This window comes from Balaenoptera physalus (assembly GCF_965194825.1).
Source record: "Balaenoptera physalus genome assembly, chromosome: 15".
In the NCBI taxonomy this organism is placed as follows: domain Eukaryota; kingdom Metazoa; phylum Chordata; class Mammalia; order Artiodactyla; family Balaenopteridae; genus Balaenoptera; species Balaenoptera physalus.
In genome coordinates, this window is record NC_138894.1 from 30,531,493 (window position 1) to 30,555,815 (window position 24,323).

General features: G+C 42.7%; 2 long non-coding RNA genes across 8 annotated transcripts; both read left to right on the forward strand.

Moving 5' to 3' along the window:
- The first annotated feature begins 4,505 nt into the window (after positions 1-4,505).
- On the forward strand, positions 4,506-6,497 carry LOC309643901. Its single transcript, XR_014254144.1, has 2 exons — positions 4,506-4,705; positions 5,280-6,497. It is a non-coding gene; the product is annotated as an uncharacterized lncRNA (long non-coding RNA).
- A 1,543-nt stretch (positions 6,498-8,040) lies between these two features.
- On the forward strand, positions 8,041-19,323 carry LOC309643900. Of its 7 annotated transcripts, none has more exons than XR_014254137.1 (5): positions 8,041-8,497; positions 10,809-11,133; positions 12,869-13,538; positions 16,428-18,664; positions 19,241-19,323. It is a non-coding gene; the product is annotated as an uncharacterized lncRNA (long non-coding RNA). The 7 variants fall into 7 exon arrangements; XR_014254138.1 differs by adding an exon at positions 15,271-15,693 and having other exon boundaries at positions 17,999-19,259; XR_014254139.1 differs by having other exon boundaries at positions 16,428-17,422; positions 17,999-19,259.
- The last annotated feature ends 5,000 nt before the right edge of the window (positions 19,324-24,323 follow it).

Consider the following 24,323-nt stretch of genomic DNA (forward strand, 5'->3'; position numbering starts at 1 on the left):
ACTACAACCTGTGAGTTCGGGGAATTGTGAGCAATGCACCAATGGGAACAGTTAGATGCCAAGTCATGGGCAGTGAACGGCTTGGTTTTTAAACTGGTAGATTATGGTATGTGGAAAGAACTCATGTATCTCCCATCTAAAACACCTTGGAGATGCAAAATAGAGAAGGAAACAGCAGGGTCAATGCTCTGTGGGCCCTTTTGAAAATAAGTCTGGATGGAATACTTCATTTTCCTCATTGGGATTTAGAGAGTTGCAGGATCAATTCTCACGATGAAGCACTGTACTTCCACACGTTCCCTTCACGGCTCAATTGCATTTGTGATGACAAGCGAATTTCTAGGAAAGAAACTTGGAGATTGCCATTCTTTGGTAGGTGCTCGTCCTTCGGTAATCTTCAGTGAATTGGCGAACCCGTTGGACCACTAGCGTCAAGCTAACGTTCCTCTTGTATCATGACACAGATTGGCATGCAGCTAAATCCCTGTAGCCTTATCAAGTGTGGTTCTTGAACTCTAGGAAGCATTCCAGGTCACTTAGTATTGTCAGATCTGCACTACTTTGAGAAACGTACAACAGGACGGCCGGTGTGTTTGGGGAGTTGTGGGCAGTGCAGCGTTGGGAACAGGTAGATTCTGAGTCATGGGAGGTGAAGGGCTTCTTTTTTTTTTAAATTTTTTTATTTTTTTATTTTTTTCACACACACACACTGTATTTTATTTTTACAAGAGATAAATAGACTGACACCAAGCATTGTACATGGATGACCACAACAAAAGCAACAATGATTGCAATTACCAAACATGAAACACACTCATACTATGTCATGATATTGACATTCAGTCCAGTAATCCTCCACTGTAACAGCTCCTTTACTTTGCAGTGAAAATTGATTTGTATATTCTTTGCCTCTGAGTCCTTGTTGGAATTTTTTTTTTTAATTCAGACAGAAAGTCACAAAAATTATACTCATCCTCATCAGTTCACTCAGTCCCATGTAATTAAATTTTTTTTTTCATCTTGATCTTTTGTTAGCACTTTTATGAGTTCATCAGTTTTTCATTAGAGTTCTGAAAATGCTTATTCATTCAGTTCAGCAGTACAGTCAGTTACCAGAAACCTGTACTTGTCAGAGTCTTTTCCATGAATTTCTTAAAGATGAGACCCTTTTATAGGAACATATTTGCAAAAGCATCAGAGTACACACAGAACTGTCTGTAAATGACAAAAGACTTAAAAATGACCACAGTTAATAATTTGATGAAAGTTCATAATAATGCAGTTGACAAGAAAATTAGTTATTTCTGAAATATACATTTTAAGGTAATAACTAGGATTATGACTTATAACATTATACCAGAACATATAAGATTTATAGAAATTTCATGTAATGTCTGAAACATTTATATTAACATATTTCCATACAAGTAACCCAACGAAAGTTTAGTATTAGTTGTTTCGTTTGTTTGTTTTTTTATACTGCAGGTTCTTATTAGGCATCAATTTTATACACATCAGTGTATACATGTCAATCCCAATCACCCAATTCAGCACAACACCATCCCCACCCCACCGCAGTTTTCCCCCCTTGGTGTCCATATGTTCATTCTCTACATCTGTGTCTCAACCTCTGCCCTGCAAACTGGCTCATCTGTACCATTTTTCTAGGTTCCACATACATGCGTTAATATACGATATTTGTTTTTCTCTTTCTAACTTACTTCACTCTGTATGACAGTCTCTAGATCCATCCACGTCTCAACAAATGACTCAATTTCGTGCCTTTTTATGGCTGAGTAATATTCCATTGTATATATGTACCAACTTCTTTATCCATTCGTCTGCTGATGGGCATTTAGGTTGCTTCCATGACCTGGCTATTGTAAATAGTGCTGCAATGAACATTCAGGTGCATGTGTCTTTTTGAATTACGGTTTTCTCTGGGTATATGCCCAGTAGTGGGATTGCTGGGTCATATGGTAATTCTATTTTTAGTTTTTTAAGGAACCTCCATATTGTTCTCCATAGTGGCTGTATCAATTTACATTCCCACCAACAGTGCAAGAGGGTTCCCTTTTCTCCACACCCTCTCCAGCATTTGTTGTTTGTAGATTTTCTGATGATGCCCATTCTAACTGGTGTGAGGTGATACCTCATTGTAGTTTTGATTTGCATTTCTCTAATAATTAGTGATGTTGAGCATCTTTTCATGTGCTTCGTGGCCATCTGTATGTCTTCTTTGGAGAAATGTCTATTTAGGTCTTCTGCCCATTTTTGGATTGGGGTGTTTGTTTCTTTAATATTGAGCTGAATGAGCTGTTTATATATTTTGGAGATTAATCCTTTGTCCGTTGATTCGTTGGCAAATATTTTCTCCCATTCTGAGGGTTGTCTTTTCGTCTTGTTTATGGTTTCCTTTGCTGTGCAAAAGCTTTGAAGTTTCATTAGGTCCCATTTGTTTATTTTTGTTTTTATTTCCATTACTCTAGGAGGTGGATCAAAAAAGATCTTGCTGTGATTTATGTCAAAGAGTGTTCTTCCTATGTTTTCCTCTAAGAGTTTTATAGTGTCCAGTCTTACATTTAGGTCTCGAATCCATTTTGAGTTTATTTTTGTGTATGGTGTTAGGGAGTATTCTAATTTCTTTCTTTTACATGTAGCTGTCCAGTTTTCCCAGCACCACTTATTGAAGAGACTGTCTTTTCTCCATTGTATATCTTTGCCTCCTTTGTGATAGATTAGTTGACCATAGGTGCGTGGGTTAATCTCTGGGCTTTCTATCTTGTTCCATTGATCTATGTTTCTGTTTTTGTGCCAGTACCATATTGTCTTGATTACTGTAGCTTTGTAGTATAGTCTGAAGTCAGGGAGTCTGATTCCTCCAGCTACGTTTTTTTCCCTCAAGATTGCTTTGGCTATTCGGGGTCTTTTGTGTCTCCATACAAATTTTAAGATGATTTGTTCTAGTTCCGTAAAAAATGCCATTGGTAATTTGATAGGGATGGCATTGAATCTGTAGATTGCTTTGGGTAGTATAGTCATTTCACAATGTTGATTCTTCCAATCCAAGAACATGGTATATCTCTCCATCTGTTGGTATCATCTTTAATTTCTTTCATCAGTGTCTTATAGTTTTCTGCATACAGGTCTTTTGTCTCCCTAGGTAGGTTTATTCCTAGGTAATTTATTCTTTTTGTTGCAATGGTAAATGGGAGTGTTTCCATAATTTCTCTTTCAGATTTTTCATCATTAGTGTATAGGAATGCAAGAGATTTCTGTGCATTAATTTTGTATCCTGCAACTTTACCATATTCATTAATTAGCTCTAGCAGTTTTCTGGTGGCAGTTTTAGGATTCTCTATGTATAATATCATGTCATCCGCAAACAATGACAGTTTTACTTCTTCTTTTCCAATTTGTATTCCTTTTATTTCTTTTTCTTCTCTGATTGCCGTGGCTAAGACTTCCAGAACTATGTTGAATAATAGTGGTGAGAGTGGACATCCTTGTCTTGTTCCTGATCTTAGAGGAAATGCTTTCAGTTTTTCACCATTGAGAATGATGTTTGCTGTGGGTTTGTCATATATGGCCTTTATTATGTTGAGGTAGGTTCCCTCTATGCCCACTTTCTGGAGAGCTTTTATCATAAATGGGTGTTGAATTTTGTCAAAAGCTTTTTTTTGAATCTATTGAGATGATCATATGGTTTTTCTTCTTCAATTTGTTACTATGGTGTAGTGGCAGATCTGCACTAGGATGAGAAACGTAAAAGATGACGGCCTGAGTGTTTGGGGAGTTGTGAGCAGTGCAGCGTTGGGAACAGCTAGATGCCGAGTCATGGGGTTGAAGTTCTTCTTTTGTTAAAGCTGAAGAATGTGGTAAGTTGAAGCAACTCAAGTATCTCCTTTCTAAAGCACCATGGAGGTGCAAAATAGAGAAAGATTTAGCAGGGTCAAGGCTCTGCTGTCCCGTTTCAAAATAAGGCTTGAAGGGAAACTTTATTTTCTTCATTGGGATTTAGAGAGCTACGGACTCAGTTCTCCCAGAAAAACAGTGTAGTTGCACATGGTCTCTTCATAGCACAATTGCCTTTGTGATGACAAGTGAGTTTCTAGGAAAGAAACTTGGAGGTTACTATTCTTTGGTAGGTGCTCGTCCTTCGGTAATCTTCAGTGAATTGGCGAACCCGTTTGTCCACTAGCGTCAAACTAACCTTCCTATTGTATCATGACACAGATTGGCATGCAGCATAATCCCTGTAGCCTTATCCAGTGTGGTTCTTGAGCTCTAGGAAGCATTCCAGGTCACTTAGTATTGGCAGATCTACACTACTTTGAGAAACGTACAACAGGACGGCCTGTGTGTTTGGGGAGTTGTGAGCAGTGCGGCGTTGGGAACGGCAAGATACCAAGTCATGGTGGTGAAGGTCTTCTTTTGTTAAACCTCTAGAATGTGGTAAGTTGAAAGAACTCAAGTATCTCCCTTCCAAATCACCTGGAGTACAAAACAGAGAAAGAAAGAACAGGGTCAATGCTCTGTGGGCCCTTTTAAAAATAAGGCTTGAAGGGAAACTTTATTTTCCTCATTGGAATTTAGAGAGTTGTGGGCTCAATTCTCCCTTACAAACACTGTAGTTGCACAAGTTCCCTTCACAGCACAATTGCCTTTGTGATGACAAGTGAGTTTCTAGTAAATAAACTTGGAGGTTTCCATTCTTTGGTGGTGCTCATCCTTCTGTAATCTTCAGGGAATTGGCGATCCCGTTTCACCAATAGTGTCAAGGTAACGTTCCTCTTGTGTCATGAAACAGATTGCCATGCAGTTGAATCCCTGTAGCCTTATCCATTGTGGTTCTGGAGCTCTAGAAAGCATTCCAGGTCTCTTAGTATTGGCAGATCTGCACTACTATGACAAACGTACAAGAGGACGGCCTGTGTGTTTTGGGATTTGTGAGCAGTGCAGCATTGGGAACACCTATATGCCGAGTCATGGGGTGAAGGTCTTCTTTTGTTAAACCTCTAGAACTTGGTAAGTTGAAACAACTCAAGTATCTCCCATCTAAAGCACATTGGAGGTACAAAACAGAGAAAGAAACAGCAGGATCAAGGCTCTGCGGGCCCTTTTGCAAATAAGGCTTGAAGGGAAACTTTATTTTCTTCATTGGGATTTAGATAACTACGGGCTCAATTCTCCCAGACAAACAGTGTAGTTGCCCATGTTCTCTTCATAGCACAATTGCCTTTGTAATGACAAGTGAGTGTCTGGAAAGAAACTTGGAGGTTGCCATTCTTTGGTAGGTGCTCGTCCTTCAGTAATCTTCAGGGAATTGGCGATCCCTTTTGACCACTAGCGTCAAACTAACGTTCCTCTTATATCATGACACAGATTGGCATTCAGCTGAATCCCTGTAGACTTATCCAGTGTGGTTCTTGAGCTCTAGGAACTATTGCAGATCTCTTAGTAGTGGCAGATCTGCACTAGGATGAGAAACATACAAGAAGGACGGCCTGTGTGTTTGGGGAGTTGTGAGCAGTGTAGCCTTGGGAACAGCTAGATGCTGAGTCATGGGGGTGAAGGTCTGCTTTTGTTAAACTTCTAGAATGTGGTAAGTTGAAGCAACTCAAGTATCTCCCTTCTGAAGCACCTTGGAGGTACAAAATAAAGAAATAAACAGCAGGGTCAATGCTGTGCAGTCCCTTTTGAAAATAAGGCTTGAGGGGAAATTTTATATTCTTCTTTAGGATTTAGAGAGTTGCGAGCTCAAGTCTCCCTGACAAACACTGTAGTTGCATATGTTCTCTTCATAGCAAAATTGCCTTTGTGATGAGAAGTGAGTTCCTAGGTAAGAAACTTGGAGGTTGCCGTTCTTTGGTAGGTGCTCGTCCTTCAGTAATCTTCAGTGAATTTGCGAACCCATTTGACCACTAGCCTCAAGCTAACGTTCCTCTTGTATCATGCCACAGGTTAGCATGCAGCAGAAATCATATAGCCTTATTCAGATTGGTTCCTGAGCTCTAGGAAGAATTACAGGTCTCTTAGTACTGGCGGGTCTGCACTAGGATGGGAAACGTACAAGAACTACAGCCTGTGAGTTCGGGGAGTTGTGAGCAATGCACCAATGGGAACAGTTAGATGCCAAGTCATGGGCAGTGAACGGCTTGGTTTTTAAACTGGTAGATTATGGTATGTGGAAAGAACTCAAGTATCTCCCATCTAAAACACCTTGGAGATGCAAAATAGAGAAGGAAACAGCAGGGTCAATGCTCTGTGGGCCCTTTTGAAAATAAGTCTGGATGGAATACTTCATTTTCCTCATTGGGATTTAGAGAGTTGCAGGATCAATTCTCACGATGAAGCACTGTACTTCCACACGTTCCCTTCACGGCTCAATTGCATTTGTGATGACAAGCGAATTTCTAGGAAAGAAACTTGGAGATTGCCATTCTTTGGTAGGTGCTCGTCCTTCGGTAATCTTCAGTGAATTGGCGAACCCGTTGGACCACTAGCATCAAGCTAACGTTCCTCTAGTATCATGACGCAGATTGGCATGCAGCTAAATCCCTGTAGCCTTATCAAGTGTGGTTCTTGAACTCTAGGAAGCATTCCATGTCTGTTAGTAGTGGCAGATCTGCACTAGGATGAGAAACGTAAAAGAGGACGGCCTGAGTGTTTGGGGAGTTGTGAGCAGTGCAGCGTTGGGAACAGCTAGATGCTGAGTCATGGGGTTGAAGTTCTTCTTTTGTTAAAGCTGAAGAATGTGGTAAGTTGAAGCAACTCAAGTATCTCCCTTCTAAAGCACCTTGGAGGTACAACATAGAGAAAGAAACAGCAGGGTCAATGCTCAGCGGGGCCTTTTGAAAACAAGGCTTGAAGGGAAACTTTATTTTCTTAATTGGGATTTAGAGAGTTACGGGGTTCATTCTGCCCGACAAACAGTGTAGTTGCACATGTTCTCTTCATAGCACAATTGACTTTGTGATGACTAGTGACTTTCGAGGAAAGAAACTTGGAGGTTGCCATTCTTTGGTAGGTGCTCATCCTTCGGTAATCTTCAGTGAATTAGCGCCCCCGTTTGACCACTATCGTCAAGCTGACTTTCCTCTTGTATCATGACACAGATTGGAATGCAGCTGAATCCCTGTAGCCTTATCCAGTGTGCTTCTTGATCTCTATGAAGAATTCTAGGTCTCTTAGTAGTTGCAGATCTGCAATAAGATGAGACACGTAAAAGAAGGATGGCCTGTGTGTTTCGGGAGTTAGTGAGTAGTGCAGCATTGGGAGCAGCTAGATGTCGAGTCATGGGGGTGAAGGGCTTCTTTTGTTAAACCGCTAGAATGTGGTGAGTTGAAGCAACTCAAGTATCTCCTTTCTAAAGCACCATGGAGGTGCAAAATAGAGAAAGAAACAGCAGGGTCAAGGCTCTGCTGTCCCGTTTGAAAATAAGGATTGAAGGGAGACTTTATTTTCTTCATTGGGATTTAGAGAGCCACGGACTCAGTTCTCCCAGACAAACAGTGTAGTTGCACATGGTCTCTTCATAGCACAATTGCCTTTGTGATGACAAGTGATTTTCTAGGAAAGAAACTTGGAGGTTGCTATTCTTTGGTAGGTGCTCGTCCTTCGGTAATCTTCAGTGAATTGGCGAACCCGTTTGTCCACTAGCGTCAAACTAACCTTCCTCTTGTATCATGACACAGATTGGCATGCAGCGTAATCCCTGTAGCCTTATCCAGTGTGGTTCTTGAGCTCTAGGAAGCATTCCAGGTCACTTAGTATTGGCAGATCTGCACTACTTTGAGAAACGTACAACAGGACGGTCTGTGTGTTTCGGGAGTTAGTGAGCAGTGCAGCATTGGGAGCAGCTAGATGTCGAATCATGGGGGTGAAGGGCTTGTTTTGTTAAACCACTAGAATGTGGTGAGTTGAAAGAACTCAAGTATCTCCCTTCTAAATCACCTGGAGGTACAAAACAGAGAAAGAAACAACAGGGTCAATGCTCTGTGGGCCCTTTTAAAAATAAGGCTTGAATTGAAACTTTATTTTCCTCATTGTGATTTAGAGAGTTGTGGGCTCAATTCTCCCTTAGAAACACTGTAGTTTCACAAGTTCCCTTCACAGCACAATTGCCTTTGTGATGACAAGTGCGTTTCTAGTAAAGAAACTTGGAGGTTGCCATTCTTTAGTGGTGCTCATACTTCGGTTGTCTTCAGTGAATTGGCGAACCCTTTTGACCAATAGTGTCAAGCTAACGTTCCCCTTGTATCTTGACACAGATTGGCATGCAGCTGAATCCCTGTAGCCTTATCCAGTGTGGTTCTTGAGCTCTAGGAAGCATTGCAGGTCTCTTAGTAGTGGCAGAGCTGCCGTAAGATGAGAAATGGACAATAAGGATGGCCTGTGTGTTTTGGCAGTTGTGAGCAGTGCAGCCTTGGGAACAGCTAGATGCCGAGCCATGGGGGTGAAGGTCTTCTTTTGTTAAACCTCTAGAATGTGGTAAGTTGAAGCAACTCAGGTATCTCCCACCTGACGCATCTTGGCGATACAAAATAGAGAAATAAACAACAGGGTCAATGCTCTGCGGTCCCTTTTGAAAATAAGGCTCGAATGGAAACTTTATTTTCTTCATTGGAATTTAGAGAGTTGCAGGCTCAATTCTCCCTGACAAACACTGTAGTTGCAAATGTTCTCTTCATAGCAAAATTGCCTTTGTGATGACAAGTGAGTTCCTAGGTAAGAAACTTGGAGGTTGCCATTCTTTGGTAGATTCTCGTCCTTCTGTAATCTTCAGTGAATTTGAGAACCCGTTTGACCACTAGCCTCAAGCTAACGTTCCTCTTGTATCATGCTACAGGTTAGCATGCAGCAGAATCCATATAGCCTTATTAATATTGGTTCCTGAGCTCTAGGAAGCATTCCAGTTCTCTTCGTACTGGCGGGTCTGCACTAGGATGGGAAACGTACAAGAACTACGGCCTGTGAGTTTGGGGAGTTGTGAGCCATTCACCAATGGGAACAGTTAGATGCCGAGTCATGGGCATTGAAGGGCTTCTATTTTTAAACTCCTAGATTGTGGTAGGTTGAAACAACTCAAGTATCTCCCTTCGAAAGCACGTTGGAAATGCAAAATAGAGAAGGAAACATCATAGTCAATGCTCTGTGGGCCCTTTTGAAAATAAGTCTTGTAGGGATACTTTATTTTCCTCATTGGGATTTAGAGAGTTGCAGGATCAGTTCTGACTATGAAGCACTGTACTTCCACACGCTCCCTTCTTGGCACAATTGCCTTTGTGATGACAAGCAAATTTCTAGGAAAGGAACCTGGAGCTTGCCATTCTTTGGTAGTTGCTTATCCTTTGGTAATCTTCAGTGAATTGGCGAACTCTTTTGACCACTAGCGTCAAGATCACGTTCCTCTTTTATCATGATGCAGATTGGCATGCAGCTAAATCCCTGTAGCCTTATCAAGTGTGGTTATTGAAATCTAGGAAGCATTCCAAGTGTCTTTCTAGTGGCATATCTGCACTAGGATGAGAAACGTACAAGAACACGGCCTGAGTGTTTGGGGAGCTGTGAGCAGTGCAGCGTTGGGAACAGCTAGATGCCAAATCATGGGGGTGAATGTCTTCTTTTGTTAAAGCTGAAGAATGTGATAAGTTGAAGGAACTCAAGTATCTCCCTTCTTAAGCACCTTGGAGGTACAACATAGAGAAAGAAACAGCAGAGTCAGTGCTCTGCGGGCCCTTTTGAAAATTAGGCTTCAAGGGAAACTTTATTTTCTTAATTGGGATTTAGAGAGTTACGGGCTCAATTCTCCCAGAGAAACAGTGTAGTTGCACATGTTCTCTTCATATAACAATTGCCTTTGTGATGACAAGTGAGTTTTTAAGAAAGAAACTTGGGGGTTGCCATTCTTTGGTAGGTGCTCGTCCTTCGGTAATATTCAGTGAATTAGCGACCCCGTTTGACCACTAGGGTCAAGCTGACGTTCCTCTTGTGTCATGACAAAGATTGGCATGCAGTTGAAACCCTGTAGCATTATCCGTTGTGGTTATTGAGCTCTAGGAAGCATTCCAGGTCTCTTAGTATTGGCAGAACTGCACTACTATGAAAAACATACAAGAGGACGGCCTGTGTGTTTTGGTATTTGTGAGCAGTGCAGCATTGGGAACACCTATATGCCGAGTCATGGTGTGAAGGGCTTCCTTTGTTAAACATGCTGAACTTGGTAAGTTGAAACAACTCAAGTATCTCCCATCTAAAGCACATTGGAGGTACAAAACAGAGAAAGAAACAGCAGGATCAAGGCTCTGCGGGCCCTTCTGCAAATAAGGCTTGAAGGGAAACTTTATTTTCTTCATTGGGATTTAGAAAATTACGGGCTCAATTTTCCCAGACAAACAGTGTAGTTGCACATGTTCTTTTCATAGCAAAATGGCCTTTCTGATGACAAGTGAGTTTCAAGGAAAGAAACTTGGAGGTTGCAATTCTTTGGAAGGTGCTCTTCTTTCAGTAATCTTCAGTAAATTGGCGAACCCGTTTGACCACTAGCGTCAAGCTAACGTTCCTCGTGTATCATGCCACAGGTTAGCATGCAGCAGAATTCATATAGCCTTATTAATATTGGTTCCTGAGCTCTAGGAAGCATTCCAGGTCTCTTAGTACTGGCGGGTCTGCACTAGGATGGGAAACGTACAAGAACTATGGCCTGTGATTTTGGGGAGTTCTGAGCAATGAACCAAAGGGAAGAGTTAGATCCCGAGTCGTGGGCAGTGAAGGGCTTCTGTTTTTAAACTCTTAGATTGTAGTAGGTTGAAACAACTCAAGTATCTCCCTTCTAAAGCACCTTCGAGATGCAAAATAGAGAAGGATACAGCAGGGTCAATGCTCTGCGGGCACTTTTGAAAATAAGGTTTGAAGGGATACTTTATTTTCCTCATTGGAATTTAGAGAGTTGCGGGATCAATTCTCACTATGAAGCACTGTACTTCCACACGTTCCCTTCACGGCTCAATTGCCTTTGTGATGACAAGTGAGTTTCTAGTAAAGAAACTTGGAGATTTCCATTCTTTGGTGGTGCTCATCCTTCGGTAATCTTCAGTGAATTGGCGAACCCGTTTGACCAATGTTGTCAAGGTAACGTTCCTCTTCTATCATGACAGAGATTGGCATACAGCTGAATCTCTCTAGCCTTATCCATTGTGGTTCTTGAGCTGTAGGAAGCATTCCAGGTCTCTTAGTAGTGGCAGATCTGCACTAGGTTGAGAAACGTACAAGTGGACGACCTGTGTGCTTTGTGAGTTGTGAGCAGTGCAGCGTTGGGAACAGCTGGATGCCGAGCCATGGGGGTGAAGGTATTATTTTGTTAAACCTCTAGAATATGGTAAGTTGAAACAACTAAAGTATCTCCGTTCTAAAGCACCATGGAGGTACAAAATAGAGAAAGAAACAGCAGGATCAAGGCTCTGCGGGCACTTTGGAAAATAAGGCTTGAAGGGAAACTTTATTTTCTTCATTGGGATTTACAGATTTACGGACTCAGTTCTCCCAGAGAAACAGTGTAGTTGCACATGTTTTCTTCATAGCACAATTGTCTTTGTAATGACAAGTGAGTGTCTAGGAAAGAAACTTGGAGGTTTCCATTCTTTGGTAGCTGCTCGTCCTTCGGTAATCTTCAGGGAATTGGCAATCCCGTTTGACCACTAGCGTCAGACTAACGTTCCTCATATACCATGACACAGATTGGCATTCAGCTGAATCCCTGTAGACTTATCCAGTGTAGTTCTTGAGCTCTAGGAAGTATTGCAGGTCTCTTAGTAGTGGGAGATCTGCACTAGGATGAGAAACATACAAGAAGTCTGCCCTGTGTGTTTGGGCAGTTGTGAGCAGTGCAGCCTTGGGAACAGCTAGATGCCGAGTCATGGGTGTGAAGGTCTGCTCTTGTTGAACTTCTAGAATGTGGTAAGTTGAAGCAACTCAAGTATCTCCCTTCTGAAGCACCTTGGAGGTACAAAATAAAGAAATAAACAGCAGGGTCAATGCTCTGCAGTCCTTTTTGAAAATAAGGCTTGAAGAAAAATTTTATATTCTTCTTTGGGATTTAGAGAGTGGCGGGCTCAAGTCTCCCTGACAAACACTGTAGTTGCATATGTTCTCTTCATAGCAAAATTGCCTTTGTGATGACAAGTGAGTTCCTAGGAAAGAAACGTGGAGGTTGCCATTCTTTGGTAGGTGCTCGTCCTTCAGTAATCTTCAGTGAATTTGCGAACCCTTTTGACCACTAGCCTCAAGCTAACGTTCCTCTTGTATCATGCCACAGGTTAGCATGCAGCAGAAATCATATAGCCTTATTCAGATTGGTTCCTGAGCTCTAGGAAGCCTTCCAGTTCTCTTAGTACTGGTGGGTCTGCACTAGGATGGGAAACGTACAAGAACTACGGCCTGTGAGTTCGGGGAGTTGTGAGCAATGCACCAATGGGAACAGTTAGATGCCAAGTCATGGGCAGTGAATGGCTTCTTTTTTTAAACTGCTAGATTATGGTATGTGGAAAGAACTCACGTATCTCCCTTCTAAAGCACCTTGGAGATGCAAAATAGAGAAGGAAACAGCAGGTTCAATGCTCTGTGGGCCCTTTTGAAAATAAGTCTGGATGGAATACTTCATTTTCTTCATTGGGATTTAGAGAGTTGCAGGATCAATTCTCACGATGAAGCACTGTAGTTCCACACGTTCCATTCACGGCTCAATTGCATTTATGATGACCAGTGAATTTCTAGGAAAGAAACTTGGAGATTGCCATTCTTTGGTAGGTGCTCGTCCTTCGGTAATCTTCAGTGAATTTGGCGAACCCGTTTGTCCACTAGCATCAAGCTAACCTTCCTCTTGTATCATGACACAGATTGGCATGCAGCGTAATCCCTGTAGCCTTATCCAGTGTGGTTCTTGAGCTCTAGGAAGCATTCCAGGTCACTTAGTATTGGCAGATCTGCACTACTTTGAGAAACGTACAACAGGACGGCCTGTATGTTTGGGGAGTTGTGAGCAGTGCAGCGTTGGGAACAGCAAGATACCGAGTCATGGTGGTGAAGGTCTTCTTTTGTTAAACCTCTAGAATGCAGTAAGTTGAAAGAAGTCAAGTATCTCCCTTCTAAAGCTCTTTGGTGGTACAAAATAGAGAAAGAAACAGCAGGGTCAATACTCTGCGCACCCTTTTGAAAATAAGGCTTGAATGGAAACTTTATTTTCCTCATTGGAATTTAGAGAGTTGTGGGCTCAATTCTCCCTGAGAAACACGGTAGTTACACAAGTTCCCTTCACAGGACAATTGCCTTTGTCCTGACAAGTGCGTTTCTAGTAAAGAAACTTGGAGGTTGCCATTCTTAATGGTGCTCATACTTCGGTTATCTTCAGTGAATTGGCGAACCCTTTTGACCAATAGTGTCAAGCTAACGTTCCCCTTGTGTCATGTCACAGATTGGCATGAAGCTGAATCCCTGTAGCCTTATCCAGTGTGGTTCTTGAGCTCTAGGAAGCATTCCAGGTCACTTAGTATTGGCAGATCTGCACTACTTTGAGAAACGTACAACAAGACGGCCTGTGTGTTTCGGGAGTTAGTGAGCAGTGCAGCATTGGGAGCAGCTAGATGTCGAGTCATGGGGGTGAAGGTCTTCTTTTGTTAAACCTCTAGAATGTGGTAAGTTGAAGCAACTCAGGTATCTCCCATCTGAAGCACCTTGGTGATACAAAATACAGAAATAAACAACAGGGTCCATGCTCTGCGGTCCCTTTTGAAAATAAGGCTCGAAGGGAAACTTTATTCTCTTCATTGGGATTTAGAGAGTTGCAGGCTCAATTCTCCCTGACAAACACTGTACTTGCACATGTTCTCTTCATAGCAAAATTGCCTTTGTGATGAGAAGTGAGTTCCTAGGAAAGAAACTTGGAGGTTGCCATTCTTTGGTAGGTACTCGTCCTTCAGTAATCTTCAGTGAATTTGAGAACCCGTTTGACGACTAGCCTCAAGCTTACGTTTCTCTTGTATCATGACACAGATTGACATTGAGCTGAATCCCTGTTGCCTTATTGAGTGTGGTTTTTAAGCTCTAGGAAGCATTCCAGGTGTCTTAGTAGTGGCAGATCTGCACTAGGATGTGAGACGTAAAAGAAGGATAGTGTGTGTTTGGGGAGTTCTGAGCAGAGCAGAGTTGGGAACAGCTAGATGCCGAGTCATGGGGGTGAAGGTCTTCTTTTCTTAAACCTCTAGAATGTGGTAAGTTTAAGCAACTCAAGTATCTCCATTCTAAAGCACTTTGGTGGTACAAAATAGAGAAAGATATAACAGGGTCAATGCTCTGCGGGCCCTTTTGAAAATAAGGCTTGAAGGGAAAGTTTATTTTCTTCATTAGGATTTAGAGAGTTGCGGGCTCAATTCTCCCTGACAAACAGTGTAGTTGCACATATTCTCTTCATAGCACAATTGCCTTTGTGATGACTAGTGAGTTCCTGGGAAAGAAATTTGGAGGTTGCCATTCTTTGGTAGGTGCTCGTCCTTCAGTAATCTTCAGTGAATTGGCGAATCCGTTTGACCACTAGCCTCAAGCTAACGTTCCTCTTGTATCATGCCACAGGTTTGCGTGCAGCAGAATCCATATAGCCTTATTCATATTAGTTCCTGAGCTCTAGGAAGCATTCCAGGTCTCTTAGTACTGGCGGGTCTGCACTAGGATGGGAAAAGCACAAGAAGTATGGCCTGTGATTTCGGGGAGTTTGTGAGCAATGCACCAAAGGGAACAGTTAGATGCCGAGTCATAGGCAGTTAAGGGCTTCTTTTTCTAAACTCCTAGACTGTGGTATGTTGAAACAACACAAGTATCTCCCTTCTAAAGCACATTGGAGATAAAAAATAGAGAAGGACACAGCAGGTTCAATGCTCTGCAGTCCCTTTTGAAAATAAGTCTTGAAAGGAAACTTTATATTCTTTTTTGGGATTTAGAGAGTACGGGCTCAATTCTCCCAGACAAACAGTGTAGTAGCACATCTTCTCTTCCTAGCACAATTGCCTTTGTGATGAAAAATGTGTTTCTAGCAAAGAAACTTGGAGGTTGCCATTCTGTGGTAGGTGCTCGTCCTTCGGTAATCTTCAGTGAATTAACGACCCCGTTTGACCACTAGCCTTAAGCTAACGTTCCTCTTGTATCATGCCACAGGTTGGCATTCAGCAGAATCCATGTAGCCTTACTCAGTGTGCTTATTCACTCTAGGAAGCATTACAGGTCTCATGGAACTGGCGGGTATGCACTAGGATTAGAAATATACAAGAAGGACAGCCTGTGTGTTTGGGGAGTTCTGAGCAGTGCAACGTTGGGAACAGCTAGATGCCGAGTCATGGGGGTGAAGCGCTTCTTTTGTTAAACCTCTAGGATGTGGTAAGTTGAAGTAACTCAAGTATCTCCCTTCTAAAGCACATTGGTGGTACAAACTAGAGAAATAAACAGCAGGGTCAATGCTCTGTGGTCCCTTTTGAAAATAAGGCTTCAAAGGAAACTTTATTTTCTTCATTGGTATTCAGAAAGTTGCGGGCTCAATTCTCCCTGACAAACACTGTAGTTTCTCATGTTCTCTTCATAGCAAAATTGCCTTTGTGATGACAAGTGATTTCTTAGGAAAGAAACTTGGAGGTTGCCATTCTTTGGTAGGTGCTCGTCCTTCCAAAATCTTCAGTTAATTTACGAACCCGTTTGACCACTAGCCTCAAGCTTACGTTCATCTTGTATCATGCCACATGTTAGCATGCAGCAGAATCCATATAGTCTTATTCAGATTGGTTCCTGAGCTCCACGAAGCATTCCAGGTCTCTTAGTACTGGTGGGTCTGCACTAGGATGGGAAACGTAGACGAACTACGGCCTGTGAGTTCAGGGAGTTGTGAGCAATGCACCAATGGGAACAGTTAGATGCCGAGTCATGGGCAGTGAAGGGCTTCTTTTTTTAAACTCCAAGATTGTGGTATGTTGAAACAACTCAAGTATCTCCCTTCTAAAGCACCTTGGAGATGCAAAATAGAGAAGGAAACAGCAGGGTCAATGCTCTGTGGGCCCTTTTTAAAATAAGTCTTGAAGGGATACTTTATTTTCCTCATTGGGATTTAGAGAGTTGCGGGATAAATTCTCACTATGAATCACTGTACTTCCACACGTTCCCTTCATGGCACGATTGCCTTTGTTATGACAAGTCAATTTCTAGGAAAGAAATTTGGAGGTTGCCATTCTTTGGTAGGTGCTCATCGTTCAGTAATCTTCACAAAACTGGGAAACCTGTTTGAACACTAGCATCAAGCTAATGTTCCTCTTGTACCATGACACAGATTGGCATGCAGCTGAATCCCTGTTGCCTTATCCAGTGTAGTTCTTCAACTCTAGGACGCATTCCAGGTCTCTTAGTAGTGGCAGATCTGCACTAGGTTGAGAAACGTACAAGAGGACGGCCTGAGTATTTGGGGAATTGTGAGAAGTGCACCAATGGGAACAGCTAGATGCCGAGTCAGGGGAGGTGAAGGGCTTTTATTGTTAAACCACTAGGATGTGGTAAGTTGAAGCAACTCAAGTATCTCCCTTCTAAAGCACCTTGGAGGTACAAAATAGAGAAAGAAACAGCAGGGTCAATGTTCTGCGGGCCCTTTTGAAAATAAGGCTTCAAGGGAAACTTTATTTTCATTGGCATTTAGAGAGTTGTGGGCTCAATTCTCCCTGAGAAACACTGTAGTTGCACATGTTTTCTTCAAAGCACAATTACCTTTGTGATGACAAGTTAGTTCCTAGAAAGAAACTTGGAGGTTGCCATTCTTTGGTAGGTGCTCATCCTTCGGTAATCTTCAGTGAATTGGCGAACCCGTTTGTCCACTAGCGTCAAGCTAACGTTCCTCTTGTATCATGACACAGATTGGCATGCAGCTGTATACCTGTAGCCTTATCCAGTGTGGTTCCTGAGATCTAGGAAGCATTCCAGGCCTCTTAGTAGTGGCAGATCTGCACGAGGATGAGAAACGTACAAGAGGTCGTCCTGTGTGTTTGGGAAGTTGTGAGCAGTTCAGCGTTGGGAATAGCTAGATGCCGAGTCTCCCGGATGAAGGGCTTCTATTGTTAAACCTCTTGAATGTGGTAAGTTGAAGCAACTCAAGTATCTCCCTTCTAAAACTCCTTGGAGGTACAAAATAGAGAAAGAAACTGCATTGTCAAGGCTCTGCGGACCCTTTTGATAATAAGACTTGAAGGGAAACTTTATTTTCCTCATTGAGATTTAGAGAGTTGCGTGCTCAGTTCTCCCTGAGAAACACTGTAGTTGCACAAGTTCCCTTCATAGCACAATTGCCTTTGTGTTGACTAGTGAGTTTCTAGTAAAGAAACTTGGAGATTGCCATTCTTTGGTGGTGTCCTACCTTCGCTAATCTTCAGTGAATTGGCGAACCCGTTTGACAACTAGCATCAAGCTAACATTCCTCTTGTATCATGACACAGATTTCCATGCAGCTGAATCCCTGTAGCCTTATCCACTGTGGTTCCTGAGCTCTAGGAAACATTCCAGGTGTCTTAGTAGTGGCATATCTGCACGAGGATGAGAAATGTACAAGAAGGACGGCCTGTGTGTTTGGGGAGTTGTGAGCAGTGCAGCCTTGGGAACAGCTAGATTCCGAGGCATGGCGGTGAAGGTCTTCTTTTCTTAAACCGCTAGCATGTGGAAAGTTGAAGCAATTCAAATATCTCCCATCTAAAGCACCTTGGGGGTACAAAATAGAGAAAGAAACAGCAGGGTCAGTGCTCTGCGTGTCCTTTTCAAAATAAGGCTTGAAGGGAAACGTTATTTTCTTCATTGGGATTTAGATAATTGTGGGCTCAATTCTCTGTGAAAAACACTGTAGTTGCACATGTTCTCTTCATAGCACAATGCGTTTGTGATGAAAAGCGAGTTCCTAGGAAAAAAACTTGAGGTTGCCATTCCTTGGAAGGTGCTTGTCCTTCAGTAATCTTCAGTGAATTGGGGATCCCGTTTGACCACTAGCCTCAAGCTAACGTTCCTCTTGTATCATGCCACAGGGTACCATGCAGGAGAATCCATATAGCCTTATTCAGATTGGTTCCTGAGCTCTAGGAAGCATTCCAGGTCTCTTAGAACTGGCGGTTCTACACTAGGATGAGAAACGTACAAGAAGGACGGCTTGTGTGTTTGGCGAGTTGTGAGCAGTGCAGCGTTGGGAACAACTAGTTGCTGAGTCATGGGAGATGAAGGGCTCCTTTTGTTTAAACTCTAGAATGTGGTAAGTTGACACAACTCAAGTATCTCCCTTCTAAAGCACCTATGTGGTACAAAATAGAGAAAGAAACAGCAGGGTCAAGGCTCCGTGGGCCCTTTTGAATATATGGGTTGAAGGGAAACTTTATTTTCTTCATTGGGATTTAGAGAGTTGCGGGCTCAATTCTCCCTGAGAAACACTGTAGTTGCACAAGTTCCTTTCACAGAACAGTTGCCTTTGTGATGACAAGTGAGTATCTAGTAAAGAAAGTTGGAGGTTGCCATTAGTTGGTCATGGTCATCCTTCGGTAATCTTCAGTGAATTGGCAAACCCGTTAGACCACTAGCTTCAAGCTAAAGTTCCTCTTGTATCATGCCACAGGTTAGCGTGCAGCAGAATCCATATAGCCTTATTCAGATTAGTTCCTGAGCTCTAAGCAGCATTCCATGTCTCTTAGTACTGGCGTATCTGCACTAGGATGAGAAACGTACAATAATTACGGCCTGTGCGTTCAGGGAGTTGTGAGCAATGCACTAATGGGAAAAGTTAGATGCCGAGTCATGGGCACTGAAGGGCTTCTTTTTTTAAACCCCTATATTGTAGTAACTTGAAACAACTCAAGTATCTCCCTTCTAAAGCACCTTGTAGATACAAAATAGGGAAGGAAACAGCAGGGTCAGTGTTCTGTGGGCCCTTTGGAAATAAGTCTTTAAGGGAAACTTTATTTTCCTCATTGGGATTTAGAGTTGCGGGCTCAATTCTCCCTGAGTAAGAGTGTAGTTGCACATGTTCTCTGCCTAGCACAGTTGCCTTTGTGATGACAAGTGAGTTTCTAGGAAAGAAACTTGGAGGTTGCAATTCTTTGGTAGCTGCTCATCCTTCAGTAATCTTTAGTGAATTGGTGAACCCGTTTGACCACTAGCGTCAAGCTAACTTTCCTCTCGTGTCATGACGCAGATTGGCAAGCACCTGAATCCCTGTAGCCTTATCCAGTGTGGTCCTTGAGCTCTAGGAAGCATTCCAGGTCTCTTAGTAGTGGCAGATCTGCACTCGGATGAGAAACGTACAAGAGGATGGCCTGAGTGTTTGGGGATTTGTGAGCGGTGCAGCGTTGGGAACAGCTAGAGGCCGAGTCATGCGGGTGAAGGTCTTCTTTTCTTAAACTGCTAGCATGTGCATAGTTGAAGCAACTCAAGTATATCCATGTAAAGAACCTAGACTGTAGACCTAGGCCTTTGAGGTGGTAACATTAGCCTTACAGTGCCAAATGCTGTACAGTTGCCAGAAGACTGAAAATGTATGCAGTGTTCTTCAATGGGAAACGGTGAGGAGGCAGTGGCCTTAGGAAAAGCATACTAGAATTCCTCCACTAACTGCTCAAAAGTAAATGGAAAACCTCTGCACTTCTCAATTCCTGGGTGGAATATCTGAAGGATAATTTGAACCTTGTGGAGAAGTCTAGCTTTCCCTTTGGCAATGTGGGCTCTGGCATGCCTCCTGCAGGGCACAGGACATATTCTGTTTCTCTAGGAACTCTCTCTTTTCTCCACAAAGCCATTCTAGAAGTGAAGACAACACAGGCAGCAACACTGTTCCGCAGGAAACTTTGACGCTGCAAGTATCCTGCTCTCCAGTGGGGAAAACAGTGCTTCTCACACTAGGTCACCAATATCAAAGTTGCACACTGCATATTACGTGTAGTTTCTGACAAAGGCAAAGAGTCTCAAGCAGCACCCTGCCCTTCCCAGTTAAAACTTCGTACCAAGGCAATTCTGCATGGAGCAAGTAGCGTGACGAACTTACTGCCTTAGGATAGACCTCGCTGCCCCTACAACTTATCAAAGGCTAGTGGGTGTTTCAGGGGAAAACTGTACCTTTGTCAGGCTGCTTCGGAAGTCAATTGTCTACTTGGCATAGAGAGAGAGCAAGTAAGGGTTCACATTGTAAACCCTACAGAGAGTGTTTCTTCATTGCAGCCCAGGTTCAGTGCTGGGAACCACTGGCCGTACACCTAAAAGACCTGCTGGAGCTGTGTTCAGGCGGCCTTTAGAAAGCTCGGACATCTAGCTATCCAACGAAGAAAGCAGTGTGTCGCCTTTCTCTCCGCATTAAGAGATATGATCAGGAGGCCCAAGGTCCCTGAATGTTGTGAAGTCGCCCAGGAAGAGACATTCGGGATGCAGTGTTCTTCCACGGGAGGTGCTTTGGACGCAGGAGTCGTAGGAGTCCTGACAAGCTCACTAGCGTGAAGGCACTACATGGACTACGTTTTCATGGGAAATGCTGCATGCCTAATCTTGTGCATGCAATACATGGACCTTACTATGAGCCTGCCTGGCAGAGTCGTGTTCCCTTTAGTATTGGCACCTTTGGGATGCCTCATGCAAGGAACTGCAAGCACCCTAGTGCTCACAGGAAACCGCCCTTTTCCTAACAGGGCCATTCCAGCACATAAGACTGACAGCAGCACTGTATTTCCGGCATATTTGAGGCTGCAGCTGTCCTTCTTTACAGCTGGGAAGTGCAAATATTCGCAAAGATTCCGATTCTGAAAGTTGAATCCTGCCCAAGTACTTTTAGTTTTCAGAAAGCAAAAAGAGACTGAAGGACCACTCTGGTACCTTCCTGGATTAATTTTGAACCAGGGAGTTGTGCAATGTCTGAATGGTCTACGGGACTTAAGACTTTAGGGAGGTTATGGGTCCTCGCACCTTCGTGAAGTGTAGTAGAGTTCACGGGAAAGCATACATTTTCAAGACTGCATGTAATGTCTAGTCTGCGCGTGGCCTAGAGAAAGGTCAGGTAAGTAAGTGTACCCAGAACGGACACCAAGAATAGAGTGTTTTCATTGCAGCTCACACTCTGCACTGAGAGCCACTGGCATTACACTTAACACCTGCTAGAGCTGTGTTCCGGAGGTCTCTTGAATGCTTTGGCCATCTAGCTATCTGGAGAAGAAAGCAGAAGGTTACCTTTCACTCTGCTTTCAAAGTGGTGATCCGGAGGCCTTAGAGAGCCTAATGCTGTGCAGTCGCCAAGAAGACTGATCCTGTACGAAGTGTTCTTCTATGGGACACGGTGAGGACGCAGTGGCCTTAGGAAAAACATACTAGAGTTCCTGCACTACCTGCCCAAAAGTAAATGGAAATCCTCTGCACTCCTCAACTCGAGGATGGAATATCTGAAGGATACTTTGAACCTTGTGGAGAGATCTCGCTTTCCCTTTGGCAATGAGGGCTCTGGCATGCCTCCTGCAGTGCACAGGACACATTCTGTTTCTCTAGGTACTCTCTCTTTTCTCCACAAAGGCATTCTAGAAGTGAAGACAACACAGGCAGCAACACTGTTCCGCAGGAAACTTTGACGCTGCAAGTATCCTGCTCTCCAGTGGGGAAAACAGTGCTTCTCACACTAGGTCACCAATATCAAAGTTGCACACTGCATATTACGTGTAGTTTCTGACAAAGGCAAAGAGTCTCAAGCAGCACCCTGCCCTTCCCAGTTAAAACTTCGTACCAAGGCAATTCTGCATGGAGCGAGTAGCGTGACGAACTTACTGCCTTGGGATAGACCTCGCCGTCTGTACACCTTATCAAAGGCTAGTGGGTGTTTCAGGGGAAAACTGTGCCTTTGTCAGGCTGCTTCAGAAGTCAACTGTCTGCTTGGCATAGACAGACAGCAAGTAAGGGTTCAGAATATAAACCGTACCGAGAGTGTTTCTTCATTGCAGCCAAGATTCAGTGCTGGGAACCACTGGCCGTACACCTAAAAGACCTGTTGGACCTGTGTTCGGGTGGCCTTTAGAAAGCTCGGACATCTAGCTATCCAACGAGGAAAGCAGTGTATCGCCTTTCTCTCCGCATTAATTGATATGATCCGGAGGCCCAAGGTCCCTGAATGTTGTGAAGTCACCGAGGAACAGACATTCGGGATACAGTGTTCTTCCACGGGAGGTGCTGATGACTCAGGTGTCCTAGGAGTCTTGAAAAGCTCACTAGCGTGAAGGCACTACATGGACTACGTTTTCTTGGGAAATGCTGCATGCCTAATCTTGTGCATAACCTAACTAAAGTCTTATGTCATGTAGACCATTCACACATTGCACAACTCCCTGGTTTAAAATTAATCGGGAAAGTTTCCAGAGCTGTCCTTCAGTCTCTTTTTGCTCGCTGAAAACTAAACATACTTGGGCAGTTTTCAACTTTTGGATTCGGAATCTATGCTAATAGTTGCACTTCCCAGCTGTAAAGAAGTATAGCTGCAGCCTCAAAGCTGCCTGAAATACAGTGCTGCTACCAGTCTTACGTGCTGGATTGCCCATGTTAGGAAAAGGGCGTTTTCCTGAGAGTGATAGGGTGCTTGCATTCCTTGCATGAGGCATCCCAAAGGCACCAATTACTAAAGGGAACACGACACTGCTAGGCAAGCTCATAGTAAGGTTCATGTATTGCATGCACAAGATGAGGCATGCAGCATTTCACATGAAAACGTAGTCTACGTAGTGCCTTCACGCTAGTGAGCTTTTCAAGCCTCCTAGGACTTCTGCATCCTCAGCACTTCCCGTGGAAGACCCCCAGTCTTCTCAAACTCTTCCAAAATATAGAAGAGGGAGGAACACTCCCAAACTCATTCTACGAGGCCACCATCAACCTGATACCAAAACCCGACAAAGATGTCACAAAAAAAGAAAACTACAGACCAATATCATTGTTGAATATAGATGCAAAAATCCTCAACAAAATGCTAGCAAACAGAATCCAACAGCACATTAAAAGGATCATACTCCATGATCAAGTGGGCTTTATCTCAGTAATGCAAGGATTCTTCAATACATGCAAATCAATCAGTGTGATACACCTTATTAAAAACTCAAGAATAAAAACCACATTATAATCTCAATAGACACAGAAAAAATTCCGACAAAATTCAACACCCATTTATGACAAAATCTCTACAGAAAGTACACATAGAGGGAACTTTCATCAACATAATAAAGGCTATATATGACAAACCCACAGCCAACATCATTCTAAATGGTGAAAAACTGAAACCATTTCCTCTAAAATCAGGAACAAAGGAAGGATGCCCACTCTCACCACAATTATTCAACATAGTTTTGGAAGTCTTAGCCACAGCAATCAGAGAAGAAAAAGAAATAAAAGGAATCCAAATCGGAAAAGAAGAAGTAAAGCTGTCACTTTTCGCAGATGACATGAAATTATACATACAGAATCCTAAAGATGTTACCAGAAAAATACTAGAGCTTATCAATGAATTCGGTAAAGTAACAAGGTACAAAATTAATGCACAGAAATCTCTTGCATTCCCCTACACTAATGATGAAAAATCTGAAAGAGAAATTAAGGAAACACTCCCATTTACCATTGCAACAAAAAGAATAAAATACCTAGGAATAAACCTACATAAAGAGACAAAAGACTTATATGCTGAAAACTATAAGACACTGATGAAAGAAATTAAAGATGATACAAACAGATGGAGAGATATACCATGTTCCTGGATTGGAAGAATCAACATTGTGAAAATGACTATACTACCCAAGGAATCTACAGATTCAATGCAATCCCTATCAACTTACCAATGGCATTTTTTACAGAACAAGGAAAAAGTCTTCACATTTGTATGGAGATACAAAAAACCCTGAATAGCCAAAACAATCTTGAGGGAAAAAAACGGAGCTTGAGGAATCAGATGCCCTGACTTCAGACTATACTATAAAGCTACAGTAATCAAGAGTGTATGGTACTGGCACAAACAGAAATATAGATCAATGGAACAGGATAGAAAGCACAGAGATAAACCCACACGCCTATGGCCAACTAATCTATGACAAAGGAGACTAGTATATACAATGGAGAAAAGACAGTCTCTTCAGTAAATGGTGCCAGGAAAACTGGACAGCTACATGTAAAAGAATGGAATTAGAACCGTCCCTAACACCATACAGAAAAATAAACTCAAAATGTATTAAAGACCTAAATGTAAGGCCAGACTCTTAGAGGAAATCATAGGAGGAACA